Here is a 16,018-nt window from a genome sequence, read left to right as displayed (position 1 = left end):
ATATTCTAATATTCATCTGGAAAAGTGAACAGTTGATATCTGTAATAGTTAAGAACATTGTTTTTAAAAAGGTATTACAGGAAGATTTGTTCAATGAGATATTAAAATGAACTATAAGTCACAGACATTAAAAGAGTTAAATGAACTTATTTACAAAACAGAAACAGACTCACAGATTTAGAGAATGAACTTACGGTTACCAGGGAGGAAGCTGGGGGAGGGATAGATTGGGAGTTTGGGATTGACACGTACACACTACTATAGTTAAAATAGATAACCAACAAGGACCTACCATACAGCACAGGGAACTCTGCTCAATATTCTGTAATAACCTAAATGGGAAAAGAATTTGAAAAAGAATAGATACATGTATATATATAACTAAATCACTTTGCTATACACCTGAAACTGACACAACATTGTTAATCAACTAAACTCCAATATAAAATTAAAATTTAAAAAAAAGTTTGATACTGACACAAGAATCAACAAATAGATCATTTGAACACACTAGATTGCCCTGAAACACACTTTATTATAAAAAGAAACTCAACACATTAAAAATCAATTCCTACAAACCAATGGAGAAACATATTCCTTTAAAATGTTAAGAAAAGAAGATAACTACTTGGAAACCACTTAAGTAAATTCCCACCTCAAATCAAATGCCAAGGTAAATTTCAGATGGATTAAATAAAGAGCTAAATGTAAAAAGACAGAAGCCATGAAAACTCTGAAGAAAATGTAGATGAATGTTTAACTTATCATAATGTTCAAGAATAGGACTTTATTAAGATTTCAGAGGCCGAATATTAACCAAGGAGATCGGGCTTCCCTGGGGGCGCAGTGGTTAAGAAACTGCCTGCCAATGTAGGGGACACAGGTTTGAGCCCTGGTCTGGGAAGATCCCATATGCCACGAAGCAACTAAGCCTGTGTGCCACAAATACTGAGCCTGTGCTCTAAAGCCCGTGAGACACAACTACTGAGCCCACGCACCTTAGAGCCCACGTGCCGCAACTACTGAGGCCACGCACTGCACCTATTGAAGCCCAAGTGCCTAGAGTCCATGCTCCACCAAAAGAGAAGCCACTGCAATAAGGAGCTCACGCACTGCAAGGAAGAGTAGCCCCTGCTCGCTGCAACTAGAGAAAGGCTGCATGCAGCGATGAAGACCCAATGCAGCCAAAACAATATTAAAAAAATAATAATAATAAAATATATTTGATAGGTGTTATCTCCTGTGATATATAAATTTAGGTAAGCTGATAATTTCAAGGTATAATGACAATTTATGGGTGGTAGTGTAAACATTGGTATTTCAAAGGATTAAACGATGTTGGTGTGGTAAGATAGAAAGAGAACTCTCTTACTCTGCCATTTTTGCCATTGTAGTGGGAGTGAATAGCTGCTGAAAGGAGACTGAATAAGGTATTGTAGTATTTCAGCTTTAAGCAAACAAACAAAAAATTCTTTGTGAAAGTGCCCCTCTCTTAGCAACTTTCTTTTTAAAAATTTTTTATTGAAATATGGTTGATTTACAATGTTGTATTAGTTTCAGGTGTACAGCAAAATGATTCAGTTATACAGAATTTGTTTTCAGATTCTTTTCCATTATAGGTTATTACAAGATATTGAGTATAGGTCCCTTTGCTATACAGTAGGTCCTTGTTGGTTATCTATTTTATATATAATAGTGTGTATATTTTAATCCCAAACTCCTAATTTATCCCTCCTTCCCTTTCCCTTTTGGTAATCAGAAGTTTGTTTTCTATGTCTGTAAGTCTATTTCTGTTTTGTAAATAAGTTCATTTGTAACATTTTTTTAGATTCCACATAAAAGTGATACCATATGATATTTGTGTTTCTCTGTCTTACTTCACTCAGTATGGTAATCTGTAGGTCCATCCATGTTGCTGCAAATGGCATTATTTCATTCTTTTTATGGCTGAGTAGTACTCCATTGTGTATATGTACCACATCTTCTTTATCCATTCATCTGTCAATGGACACTTAGGTTGCTTCCATGTCTTGGCTATTGTAAATAGTGCTGCTATGAACATTGAGATGCATGTATCTTTTCAAATTATAGTTTTCTCCATATATATGTCCAGGAGTGGGATTGCTGGATCATATGGTAGCTCTATTTTAATTCTTTGAGGAAAATTCCATACTGATTTTCATAGTGGATGTACCAATATGCATTCTCACCAACAGTGTACAAGGGTTCCCTTTTCTCCACATCCTCTCCAGCATTTGTTATTTGTAGACTTTTGGATGATGGTCATTCTGACTGGTGTGAAATGATACCTCATGGTTGTTTTGATTTGCATTTCTCTAATAATTAGCAAAGTTGAGCATCTTTTCATGTGCCTGTTGGCCATCTGTATGTCTTCTTTAGAGCAACTTTCAAGTATACAGTACAGTCTTGTTAACTATGGTCACCACTCTACACATAGAGCCCCGGAACTTTAATTTGCATAGAAATCACCTGGAGATTTTGTTAAAATACAGACTTTGATACAGTAGATGTGAGGCAGGGCCTGAGGTTCTGACTTTCTAATGCACTCTCAAGTGGTGCAGATACATCTGGTCTAGCAAGACTGTCAAAATAGTTTCTTCTTAAAACACACACTCACACACACATACATATATTAGTTACTATAATGTGCTAAGCTGTATGAACAGAAAACAGGAGACTTTATAGTTCAGTTAAGCAAAAGGTCATCACCAATAATATGGAAATGTGTGGAAAGATATATTTATGTATCTAAAATATACTATCTAAGCAGGTAGACATGTAAAAGTAATTCTCATACCACAAATTCTCAAAAATGCTATATTTTGTAAACTGGGTCAAGGGTCTACTTTACCCACTGAGAGGATGAGTGATAGGAAAAGCATGGCTTTTCTGTTAGTGGAAGTCTTGGACAAGCACTGTTGAATGATGTCCAATGGGACCCTGATGTTAACAGTTTGGATGCCTGACGCTATTACTGGCTTCAATTTAGTACGATTCCTGAAGGGACAAGAGAGCACATTACTGAAATTAATCACATTTGCAATAGATTAATAAAACTGATAACTGAATCTATAAAGAGACTCTCCCAGCCGAAGCTGCATAGAAAGCACAGTTTTTTAAAGGAACTATGCATGCATATTTGATGATTCTATGAGCTCTTAAAGCCATGAAATGGTGACTGGTATTATTCATTGAACCTACATTCTGAGAGCTAAGGCATGTTTCAGTGTAATTTCCGTTTCCTCTCTGCTAAACTTACCATTTCTAGTCAGGTCAATTTTAAATTTACTACAATCAAGATTCTATTCTCTTCCCTCTTTAAGTTTGCTTGGCTCACCATTCTTGCTGCGATAAAGATGTAAGACTCCAGTCTTCATTTTGAGATCTAATCCCAAATTCTCCCTTTGATTTGTAAAATCACTTTTGAACTTTTCTCTCCGCAATTAGAGATCTTTTATTGGTCTCATTTTTCAAAGGCTCTTCCTTTGTCATTTTACACTGTTCAGATATGGGGAAAAAAGAGATTTCTCCTCCTTTTTAACTAATTTTTTTGAGACTGACATACTTTATCATATTTATTCCCAAGCCTAGGAATTTTTATCCTGAATAAAGTATTATACTATCCACCTCGTGGGGTACTTCAGGCTAGATTTTAGTGCCAGGTCAGTTATAAATTCTTCACTCTTCCCTCAGTTTGTATATGCTTGGGAAAGGCAAGCAAAATCCTAGCTCCATAAAAGAACACAGGTGAGACTGTCCTTGTCTCCCCCTAATGAATCATTTAATGGTGCCCGTCCAAGATTTCCACTAACATAGAAAGGTAATGCTTTCCTACTACTCATATACTCAGTAGGTAAAATGTACTTTCTTTATCATTCTGTTTTTAAAAATTTATTTATTTTATTTTTGGCTGTGTTGGGTCTTCACTGCTACACCTGGGCTTTCTCTAGCTGCAGCTAGCAGGGGCTACTCTTTGTTGCTGTGCGCAGGCTTCTCATTGCAGTGGCTTCTCTTGTTGTGGAGCATGGGCTCTAGGTGCATGGGCTTCAGTAGTTGCAACAGGCGGGCTCAGTAGTTGTGGCTTGTGGGCTCAGTAGTTGTGTGGTTCACGGGCTCAGTAGTTGTGGCTCGCCGGCTACAGAGCGCAGGCTCAGTAGTTGTGGCGCACGGGCTTAGTTGCTCTGCAGCATGTGGGATCTTCCCAGACCACGGCTCGAACCTGTGTCCCCTGCATTGGCAGGCGGATTCTTAACCAATGCGCCACCAGGGAAGCCCTAAAATGTAGTTCTGACATAGTTTGCAAGACATAACATTTTTGAGAATTAGCTTTACCTAACTGCCTGCTTAGATAGTATATTTTAAATATATCTTGAAATTCTTCATTTTTAGTAACGCACCCTTATGTCCCTTCAGGGCTTATAATGGATTCTTGCTAAAATGAAGTCAGTAGCAGTGTGAAACAGTAACCAAACTGTGAACACTGGGGTCCCGTTGGCCTGTACAGAACACCATGCAGTTACGCAAATCATGTTATAGAGAAATATTTTGTGACATGGGAAAATGAACACACTTTATTATGTGCAAAAGGCAGGTTACCAAATATCTTACGTGTTCCGATTTTGATGCCAAGCATCGTTCCAAATTTGTTTGAATTCTAATGTGAGTGCTGGACCAGCTACATCACTACCTTATTTACGGGGTCGAGTACAAAATGAAAATGTGGGGCCCCTTGTTCAAAACTTATTAATACTTTCATGAAGGTGACAGGAGAGCATTAAATCACGCACAGAGCCCTTCCAAATGTGGGGGCCTGTGCAACTACCCAGGCTGCACATCCATGAGGCCAGCCTTGTGTGTGTGTGTGTACACACATTTTCACATTACATAGACTAAGGTGATATACACCAAAATGCCAAAATGTTAATAGGCACCTCTGAATGGTGAGATTATGGGTGATTTTTCATTTTCTTGTTTGTTTTCTTCTGAGTTTTATGCTTCTTCAACAATGAAATCAGATTATTACAGTGATTAGGAAAAATACCAATAAATGATGTCATTAAAAGATAATACTTTTAGTTAAAGGCAGAGCAATGTTCCGGAAATAAAAATAGCTACTACTTTCGTCTGCCTAAAAGGTGCTAGATAAGGTGCTAGGCACTTGCTATGGCATCTCCTTCCACTCGCCAGAAACCTGTGAGGTCATATTATCTTCTCTTTATAGATTCTAAGATTCTAAAAGTAACTTGTTTAGGCATAAAAGGAGGATTCAGGCTTAACAGTAAAAGCTTCTCCAGCACATTACAAACCAGAAGTCAGAAAGCCTACATAAGACAAATGAAGGCCCACAGATATAGGAAACAAATTTATGGTTACCAAAGGGGAAAGGGGGGGAGGGATACATTGGGAGATTGGGACTGACATCTACACACGTCTGTATAGAAAATAGATAACCAACAACGACCTACTGTATAGCACAGGGAGCTCTACTCAATATTCTGTAATAACTTATAAGGGAAAAGAATCTGAAAAAGAATAGATAGATAGATATGTATACCTGAATCACTTTGCTGTACACCTGAAACTAACATGACGTTGTAAATTAACTATACTTCAATTAAAAAAAAATTAAATGAGAGCTTCCCTGGTGGTGCAGTGGTTGAGAGTCCGCCTGCCTATGTAGGGGACACGGGTTCGTGCCCCGGTCCGGGAGGATCCCACATGCCACGGAGCGGCTGGGCCCGTGAGCCATGGCTGCTGAGCCTGCACGTCCGGAGCCTGTACTCCGCAACGGGAGAGGCCACAACAGTGAGAGGCCTGCGTACCGCAAAAACAAAACAAAACAAAACAAAACAAAAACATAAATGAGTAATACTATCTTTTAGCTTTTTTTAATCCATAAAGTAGATAGTGTGGGATAAAAACAATTGTCCTGCTTAATGAACAGTGTGGTCATGAGGATCAGAAGACAATAAATATGTTTTAACAATTCTAAAGCCACTGTGTTCCTGTGTTCATGAAGCCATTTAGGCCTGTGTCTGTGTTTGTGTAACAAAATCTGAGGGGCATGTGCTAGCAGCATTTATGACAGGTAGGCCTGTTGCTGGAAGCATACACCCAGGGAAATACGATGTATCCATAATGGCTAACATGTGCAAACATTTGAAGTATATTCCTCTCTTTCCCACCTTGTCAAGTCACTCTCATCTAAGAAATCAGCAAATAGTGAAGCTGGGATTCCAAGCTAGGCCGTTGGACCCCAGCTCCTGGCATTCAGTCATGACACTAACTTGATTCAAATCAAACAGTGCTCTTTCTAGCCACTAACCCAATTGTTTCAATCCAGGAATGCTTCACCAGGCAAAGAGAGACCTCCCTAAGTCCTTAATATGATGATGGTTTTAATAAAGCTTTGATTAGTAGCAGCTGGAAGTTAAAACATCAAAAATTAATAAAGAAGTGTGCATGAAATTTAAATTTTTCTACAAAATGCCCTCCTTAAATATGTCATGTCATTTTGGGATTTGAGGTTTGACTAGGCTGTAAGAAACAATATTTTCCACCACAATTGATGGCTACCAAATCATCCTCACAAATGCAACTGCATCAAACAGACTTGGGTGTTATAAAGCTGTCCAAATCGCAGGTGCAGAGACTTTCTCTGATTGAAATGGCAGTCAGCTTCCAACTTGGCTAATTAAATACTAATGAAGAGCTTGTTCAACTGAACTTTAAGCATTTGTTTACGTCCTACATTGTCTGGTTCGTGACAAAACAGCTGGTAAAGTGCAACCAAGACCTGATGGGACCACAAGTAGGTTTCCAAAACCTCTCCCTGTCTCCCTACCTCTAGCAAAGCTACAGGCTCAGCTTCACAGGAGGCCCACGTGTCTTTTTTACCTACTCATCACCTTTTTCTCTTAATTTGATTATTTGGCATATGTGATTTTTCTTTCTTGTCCCCACTTAATTGCATGCAGTACCTCTTTTCCTTCTCCCTCTGAGAAGAAACATAGTTACCTGCTGGGTTCTTTTGGTTTCAGAATTTCTCTACCTTTTTTGAGTGTCTCCTGTTCCTTCTCATTTGTTATTAGCTAACAAACATAAGCATGCTGCCATTGCAGCTTCTTAGAAACAAAGTCACATTAAAAAAAAGGCTTTCCTAAAATGTTGCTGTCTTCCTAGCCTCTCTAATTTAGAAGGCACGTTAAATGTGATAATTAGGCATAATAAAGGTAAAGTTATCAGAACTAAAAATAAAAGTGGGGGCCTCCCTGGTGGCGCAGTGGTTGAGAGTCCGCCTGCCGATGCAGGGGATACGGGTTCGTGCCCCGGTCTGGGAGGATCCCATATGCCGCGGAGCGGCTGGGCCCGTGAGCCATGGCCGCTGAGCCTGCGCGTCCGGAGCCTGTGCTCCGCAACGGGAGAGGCCACGACAGTGAGAGGCCCGCGTACCACAAAAAAAAAAAAAAAAAAAAAGTGGGAGGTTTAAACAGTGATGAAATGTTGAATGCATGCTCCACATCTGTGCTCCATTCTTGTTGGGCAGCTTAAGAAAAGACTCTAAGAAACTGAAAACTAGAAGTTGGAAACTAGGAAGAAGGGCACGGCTCTCCTCAGGGATAAGGAGAGAGGGCTGTTTGGATTTAGTGGACAGCATTCTGGGGGAATTTGGAGATTTTTATGTCTTAATAGAATAGAAAAAATAATAAAAAGAATTGGTGCTCAGTCTCTTCTCTGCAGGCAAGTAAAATGTCAGGTGAGGAAAAGGAGAAAGAGATAAAACAAGAAAAGCTTATCCTGATCCCAGAAAAACAATAAGCATCTACTGAATAGACAATCTACAATAACAACTGAACAGACCTAAGTCAAGCATAACTTTTGAGCCCTAAGCATCACCAGCAACATGAACCCGAAAAAGAGGAAAACCAGCAGGAGACAACTGATTCTCGGGTTTAACCTAACATAAAATCAAGATCTAATTAATTTGGAGGCAGAGATCACATACACCAAAAAGCACCTAACAATGGACAGATACTAAGTCTAAGATTTCTACAAATACTAAGAATAACAACTGCCCCGCCACATATGTAATCAATAGAAGGTCACGTTGGAAAGGCAAGTAGTACAGGGCCGGATAAATGCGAGCATTGGGTGCTCAGCCAGGAACGGATGGGGACTCATTAATGATGTGTGAGAAGGAGAAAAGAAGGATATGAACTATGCTTTCTTTTCCTTTTTTTCTTCCTATTTTACATATCTTTTCATTTATCCCAGCAGTAGAAGCCACAGATGTCTAGGATGTTTCCAGTGCACCCTCTTTTTTATGAACAATTTTATTTGTACAGCATTGTGAACATGAAACAATCAAGACAGATCCCATGTGATATTCATCTGCGGCTGCATTAACACACTATAGGATTCACTCATTCCAAGGGGGTTTGTTAAAGGGCTTGGTGGCTTCGAGAAAACCAGATCGCCCTGTGCCTGACATACCTCCATTTCATTAGTGATATGGGCTGTAGTTTTAAGAAAGCACCTTAAGAAAGACACTGCTTTTTCCAGTCCTAGTTGATCGCTTGGCAGGAATGTGTGCCCACTGTGTGCCAGGCACAGTCTATAATGACGTTAGATCATACTCTGAATTTGGAGGAGAGAATGAAAATAAGAGAAGGAATACTTCAGCAGAAATGTACATGTGATAGTTAAGTGCCAGCGTAAAACTGCAAACTCACAGAGGGCGTCTACTCAGCATGTGATCATTTGTTGATGCCACTGTGTCTACATGCCTTGTGTTTGTTTCAAGGGTGCAATATTAACATGCTACAGGTTTAGGGTATTTCCATGTTCAACTCTTGGACAGAAAAGCTACATCCCTTATTATTTTCTTATTGCCAGGTGGAGAGGTTGGCACTTATATGTCTACTCAGTTTCTCAGGCTGCTAAGGGTAGATTTTATAAGCACACTTGTATCCAATAAGAAAATAGTCAACAAATATTTATTGAGTGCTTTCACCATGCCAAGAGTGGCAACAAAAACATTTGGGAATTTATGGTGTAATTGTTTCCAAGCAAGAACATGAGGTGTTTACAGTCTTGTATAAGATTATGTTCAGGACACAATTAGAGAAAGAGAAGAGGAGGTTGGCTCCGTTTCCTGACAGAGGATGAAGAAAACTGACAGGGGCTCTCTAGAGAGATGACAGGTAAAGGAAATGACAGAAACATTACTGAGGGAATGGAAATCTCTAGACTTGAGGTTGATTGGAAAGGAAAGGATATTATACGTAACATAATTAATGGAATATATCCTTAATTAGGTTAAGGGAGTGTCTACATTTTAAAGGTTCAAAGATATTTAGGCTTCTGCCAGAATCAGCAATGGAGAAAGAAATGGGGCTTTGTTTATACATAAAGCAGTGAGGAGTAACAGCTTTACCCACAATTCTAAAGGAAACAAAGAAAAAATGACAGGATATTAATAGTTTACTATAATTTTGTGTATTTGATAATCTCATGTTGAAATGGGTCTACAAGGTACTTCTTACTCATAAGGACTTTTTTATTCATGTATTATTGAAGCCATTCTTAGGTTTAAATCTATTTTGGAGTTTATAAATAGTTCGATTTCTGCTATAAATTGACAGTCTCCTGTCACTTATGTGAATTCCTTCAGAAAATAGGTTTTGTGTGAATTTCCCAAGTGCCCGGACTCCTCTGTCATAGCTAGTGAGGCTCGAGACACTTGCAGACTCCTGGTGGCAGCTCTGCTAGAGACCCTGGGGTTAGCATTCAGAGTTAAACATTACTAATCCAGTTTTTAATTGATGCACAACATCCCCTAAAAGAGAAAGTGGGTTTTGGCTGTGACCTCCATGTCAGGGATTTCAGACTGTATGCACCATGACATTTTTGAGTTCTGCACCCTCTTAGTTTTTTGTTTTTTGTTTTTGTTTTTGTGGTACGTGGGCCTCTCACTGCTGCGGCCTCTCCCGTTGTGGAGCACAGGCTCCGGACACGCAGGCCCAGCGGCCATGGCCCATGGGCCCAGCCGCTCCGCGGCATGTGGGATCCTCCCGGACCGGGGCACGAACCCACGTCCCCTGCATCGGCAGGCGGACTCTCAACCACTGTGCCACCAGGGAAGCCCCCTCTTAGTTTTTTAACCACGGATATGAGCAGTCACTAAGCAGCCATGCAAATACAGGCAAACCTCGAAGATACTGTGTGTTCCGTTGCTGACCACCACAATAAAGCAAATATTGCAATAAAGTGAATCACACAATTTTTTTGGTTTCCCAGTGCATATAAAAGTTATGTTTATACTATATTGTAATCTATTAAGTGTGCAATAGCATTATGTCTAAAAAATGTACACACCTTAATTTAAAATACTTTATACTAAAAAATGCTAACCATCATCTGAGCCTTCAGAGAGTTGTAATCTTTTTGCTGATGGAGGGTCTTGCCTCGATGTTGATCAGGGTGGTGGCTACTGAGGCTGGGGTGGCTATGGTAATTTCTTAAAACAAGAAAACAGTGAAGTGTGCTGTATTGGTTGACTCTTCCTTTTATAAATGTCTTTGTAGCACGCAATGCTGTTTGATAGCATTTTACCCACAGTAGAACTTCTTGCAAAATTGGAGTCAGTCCTCTAGAACTCTGCCATTACTTTATCAACTAAGTTGATGTAATATTCTAAATCCTTTGTTGTCAGTTCAACAATCTTCACAGCATCTTCACCAGGAGTAGATTCCACCTCAGGAAACCACTTTCTTTGCTCATCCATAAGAAGCAACTCCTTATCCATTGAAGTTTTATCATGAGATTGCAGCAACTGTCACACCTTTAGGCTCCACTTCTAATTCTAGTTCTCTTGTTATTTTTACCACATCTGCAGTTACTTCCTCCACTGAAGTCTTGAACCCCACAGAGTCATTCATGAGGGTTGGAATCAACTTCTTCCAAACTCCTGTGAATGTTTATATCTTGACCTCTTCCCATGAATCACAAATGTTCTCAATGGCATCTAGAAGAGTGAATCCTTTCCAGAAGGTTCTCAATTTACTTTGTCCAAATTCATCAGAGGAATCACTATGTGTATGGCACCTATAGCTTTACGAAATGTATTTCCTTTTTCTTCCTTTCTTTCTTTTTTTGGCTGCACCGTGCGGCTTATGGGATCTTAGTTCCCTGACCAGGGATCGAACCCAGGCCCCTGGCAGTGGAAGCACAGAGTCCTAACCACTAGACTGCCAGGGAATTCCGAAAAATGTATTTCTTAAATAATGAGACCTGAATTAAATTAGTAACATCACAGATCACTGATCACAGATCACCATACCAAGTATAATAATAGTGAAAAAGTTTGAAATATTGTGAGAATTACACAGAGACACAAAGTGAGCAAATGCCACTGGAAAAATCGCTCCAATGGACTTGCTCCATGCAAGGTTGTCAGAAACCCTCCATTTGTAAAAAACACAATATTTGCGATGCAGAATAAAGCAAACTGCAATAAAGTGAGGTATGCATGTGGAACTTCTGTTAGTGGAAACATAGTTTGAAAACAAAACTCATCTTTACAGGTGGTTTCCATCCTCAGATAGGCAGGCAACCAGGTCCCAGACCATCACTCTTACTTCCCAGCAGCCTGGTCCTATCCTAGATTACTGCTCATTTTCAAATCACTCTTCCATCACAGAGCTTCCTCTTCCCAGTAAATATTCCCAGGATTTGTTTTCTATCTTCAGGTGATTGCTTAATAAGGTTTCCCACCTTCTTTTCTTCAACCAGCAATTTTAAAGCCACTCTTAAAAAGACAATTTTTTATCATTTCCTTATACATTTTCAGTTTTACCCCTTCTTTACTCTTCTCTTTTTAAAGTTGAATTCTCATATTACATCTTCCTATATTATCTTTTAAAATTTTTTTTGAAGTATAGTTGATTTACAATGTTGTGTTAGTTTCAGGTGCACAGCTCAGCAATTCATATATATATATGTGTGTGTGTGTATATATATATATATATATATATATATATATATACATACATATATATACACACTCTGTTTCAGATTCTTTTCCCTAATAGGTTATTAAAAGATATTGAGTACAGTTGCCTATGTTATACAGTAGGTCCTTGTTGGTTATCTATTTTATACATAGTAGTGTGTATCTGTTAATCCCAAACTCCTAATTTGTCTCTCCCCGCCTTTTCCCTTTGGTAACCATACTTTGTTTTCTATGTCTGCAAGTCTCTTTTTGGTTTGGAAATAAGTTCATTTGTATCATGTTTTTAGATTCCACTTATGAGCAATATCATATGATATTTGTCTTTCTCTCTCTGACTTATTTCACTTAGTATGATAATCTCCAGATCCATCCATGTTGCTGCAAATGTCATTATTTCATTCTTTTTAATGGCTGAGTAGTATTCCATTGTATATATGTACCACAACTTCTTTATCCATTCATCTATTGATGGACATATTATCTGTAAAACTGTAAATCAAAGATTCTACATGCTGTAAATGTTCATGTTTTTATTGAATATATTTTCAAACCACAGCTTTTTATCTAAAATTGATTCTGAGTTTTGTGTTTCCAATGCAGGATATTAATTTCCACCAAAAATGAACTTAAAATATGAATTTCATGGATAAAATGTTGAAAAATTCTTCTGTTGACATGTCCAAACATACACTAAGAACCGTACACTTCTGGGGGCGATTTCCCCATCACACCAAGCCTCAGATCTCACATGCACTCAATGGAATTCATACTGCTTACCTCATGTAGGTTGACTACATCTCTTGGTTTTAGAACTGAAAGTACTGCATCCCCTCAGTCCCAGGAAGACAAGGGCTAAGTAGAGATGTTGTGAGGTTGACATGAGATGAAATGACCAGCAGCTAGCATGGCAGCTGACTCACAGTATAAGTTCAAAACTGGTAGCTCCCTTCTCTGCCTCTTCTACTCATGCCTCTGGTCCTGTAAAAAATGCATTATTTAAAATCAGAGAAGACATAAAGCTAAAAATTTTTTTTTCTGAATCGCTTTGAGGAGATCAGCCTATTCTAGAGACTGGTATAAAATTAAACATTTCCTCTTACCAATGGGTATTCACTAGAATTAATTCCCTTTGTTTGTCACTTACCCCCCCCCCATGCTATTATAAAAAGGATCTGTGTTTCTTAATCTCATTTGGTCACTGGCTCATGATATTTCAATGTACATAATAAGACAAGAATTCACACACACACACACACACACACACACAAGAATGCTTTATTTAAGAGAAAGTCAGCAGTGTGATACTGTGAAATGACACATCTGGGTTTTCATCTGGGTTCCACTAACAACAAGCTGAGTGACTTTGGGCAAGTCATCTCTACTCTGTGTCTCAGTTACCTCATGGGGACAATAGTGATAATTATAATTGCCTTACATTACAGTTGTTACTATGATCAAATTAGATAGTGCTTACAAAAGTACCCTCTAGGCTAAAAAGCATAGTAAACATGAGTGCCATAATTATAGGCTTTCCAAATACTGTGATGTTTGATGTGACAGTATCCTTATTCCTGGGTCTGATCTCTGGAAGCTGATGTAGCATCAGCCACTTTCACCACTTCACCTTGAATTAGGAAGTCTTCGAAAAGAAATCACACCCTACTCTATGATTCCTAAGTGGTACAAACATTCCTCATACATTCTGAGGGCATCATTACAGATATCGGGGCTCAGTTCAACATATTCTCCCAGATTATGAAAACCCCACACTCAGCCATCTTGTATGTCTTCCACTGTTTATAGCCTGGGCAGCTTTTCACTATTTCAGGAAATATGCAAGCATACAATCAGCAGAGTGGCAGTAAATTGGAACTCTCTGCTACAGCTGGGGTTTCATCCACTCTCTCCCCTGAGGCCGTGCAAGGTCATGCGGGTTTTTTCCTTGTCTGGAAAAGATAGTGAAATTATGGATGTATTTTCACTGGTCATAGAAAGGGATGTATGTAACCACCAGTAAAATGTTCAAAATTATGTCTCAGTCTTGGTTAATTACATGGCCTAACAGGGTGAGACACAGTTATAGATAAATCCAAGAGGGGCCTAGCATTAGAACTCCACTCCCTAATGCCACCGAGAGATATCAGCAAACTCTATTTACAACTCAAGTCACATTAGAAAACTCTAGTTACAACTCAAGTCAAGCAGACATTGTATTATTTAAGGGGCTTTCATAACAGATGCTCATTCCAATATAATTTCATCATTAATGCCTGACACAACATCTGGCACTTAGAATGTAACATAGTGTAGTGAAAGTTCCCAGAACTGGAAAGGCAAAGAGAAGCAAGATTTCTCCTCCTTGATCTGTTCTAGGAGAACTGTGTGACCTGGGGCATGGAGGCACTTGATAACTATTTGTTGTCTAATGAATGCATTATACAAAATACCAGAAATAGATGTCCCTGTGAATCACAGGGAAAAGAAAAGCCTAGCGCTTCTCAGAGCTCTCAAGTCTGATCATACAAACATATGCATAAAGAAAAAGGCAGAATGATCTTTCTAGGAAGAGGGAGCAACATGTGCAGATTCACTGAGACCTGGAATAGGACAGTGTGTCCTCACTAGTTAGTACCCTGAGCAAGTGGCAGGGCCATGGGGTGTGATTGGAGAATTGGAAAAGGAGGCAGAAAGCATATGGGACAGGTAGATTATGCTTCACTTTATACACTGTTTTAAGGGCTTTGGCTTTTACCCTACAGTCCGTGGGGAGACTGGGCTGGGGGTAGCAGAGAAAGATTCCTATCATGAGAGCTAGTGTCTAGAAAAAAAATTCCTCTGGTAGCAGTATGAAAGATGGATTGATTATGGCGGCCAAAGAGGGTATGGGGGCATGGAGAGACTGGAGGAAGGGAGATGGCAATCAGATAAGATGTAGTGGCAACAGACAAGGCGAAAGATGTCCATGTCTTGAATGATAACTCTTGTGACAGGATAAACATTTTTTAAAATATTTTATTTATTTGGCTGCGATGGGTCTTAGTTGCTGCACGTGGGATCTTTGTTGCTGTGTGTGAGATCTTCGTTGTGGCATGCAGGATCTTTTTTAGTTGTAGCATGTGGGGATCTAGTTCCCTAACCAGGGATTGAACCCAGGCCCCCTGCATTAGGAGCTCGGAGTCTCAACCACTGGACCACCAGGAAGTCCTGGATAAACATTGTTGACTTGCGAAATTTTATAGGCGCCACTCCCTCCAAGAGAAAGAAAGTCCTATATTTGCCCTCTTGGTTTCTTCTCCCTCTCCCCTCCCCCACTGCCACTTGCTCTCCTCCTTTCCCCTCCTGAAGCTGAAGGGGTCTTGCTTTCTGGGAGGGAGAATGAGTAGACCCTGTATTATAAGAAGCAGATGAAGTGACAGTGGAATAGAGATTTTTTTTGGTTGGTTGGTTGGTTGGTTGGTTGGTTTTTACTCCTGTTGAGTTGGGTTTGGAGTTGGACAGAATGTTCACAATGGGGAAGACTGTGGGGCAGTTAGAGGTACAAGGGAATGAAGGAGGGTAAGAAGGAGTTTTTAAGGCATAACTATGGATTGCGAGTTAGACCTCACATTAACACTCTGCAAGAGATTCTGGTAAAGGATAAAATTATTTTAAAATCTCCTTTGGGCTGCTGAACGATGCTGCTTGCCAGATCAGATGATTGCATCAACAAATTCCAAAGGAGGCTCCCATTCCTTGAATGCCCTCTGTCTCCATTAAACCAGGTGTTACAAGTGGAATAGGTATTAGGATCGCCATTTTACAGATGAATCAACCGAGGACCAAAGGTTCAGTCACTTCACCAAGGCAGCACAACAAGTCAGTGGCAGAGCTGCAGTCTGGTCCTGTGGCTTGCACTCTTTTCACTTTGTTTCTTAGGCTGCCAAAGGTAGTTTTTATAAGGTGACTTTACAAGTGATGAAGTAAGTAAATTATCACTCTCTTTCC

This window comes from Hyperoodon ampullatus, assembly GCF_949752795.1.
Source record: "Hyperoodon ampullatus genome assembly, chromosome: X".
Classification (NCBI taxonomy): Eukaryota; Metazoa; Chordata; class Mammalia; order Artiodactyla; family Ziphiidae; genus Hyperoodon; species Hyperoodon ampullatus.
This window is presented reverse-complemented; position numbering follows the sequence as displayed.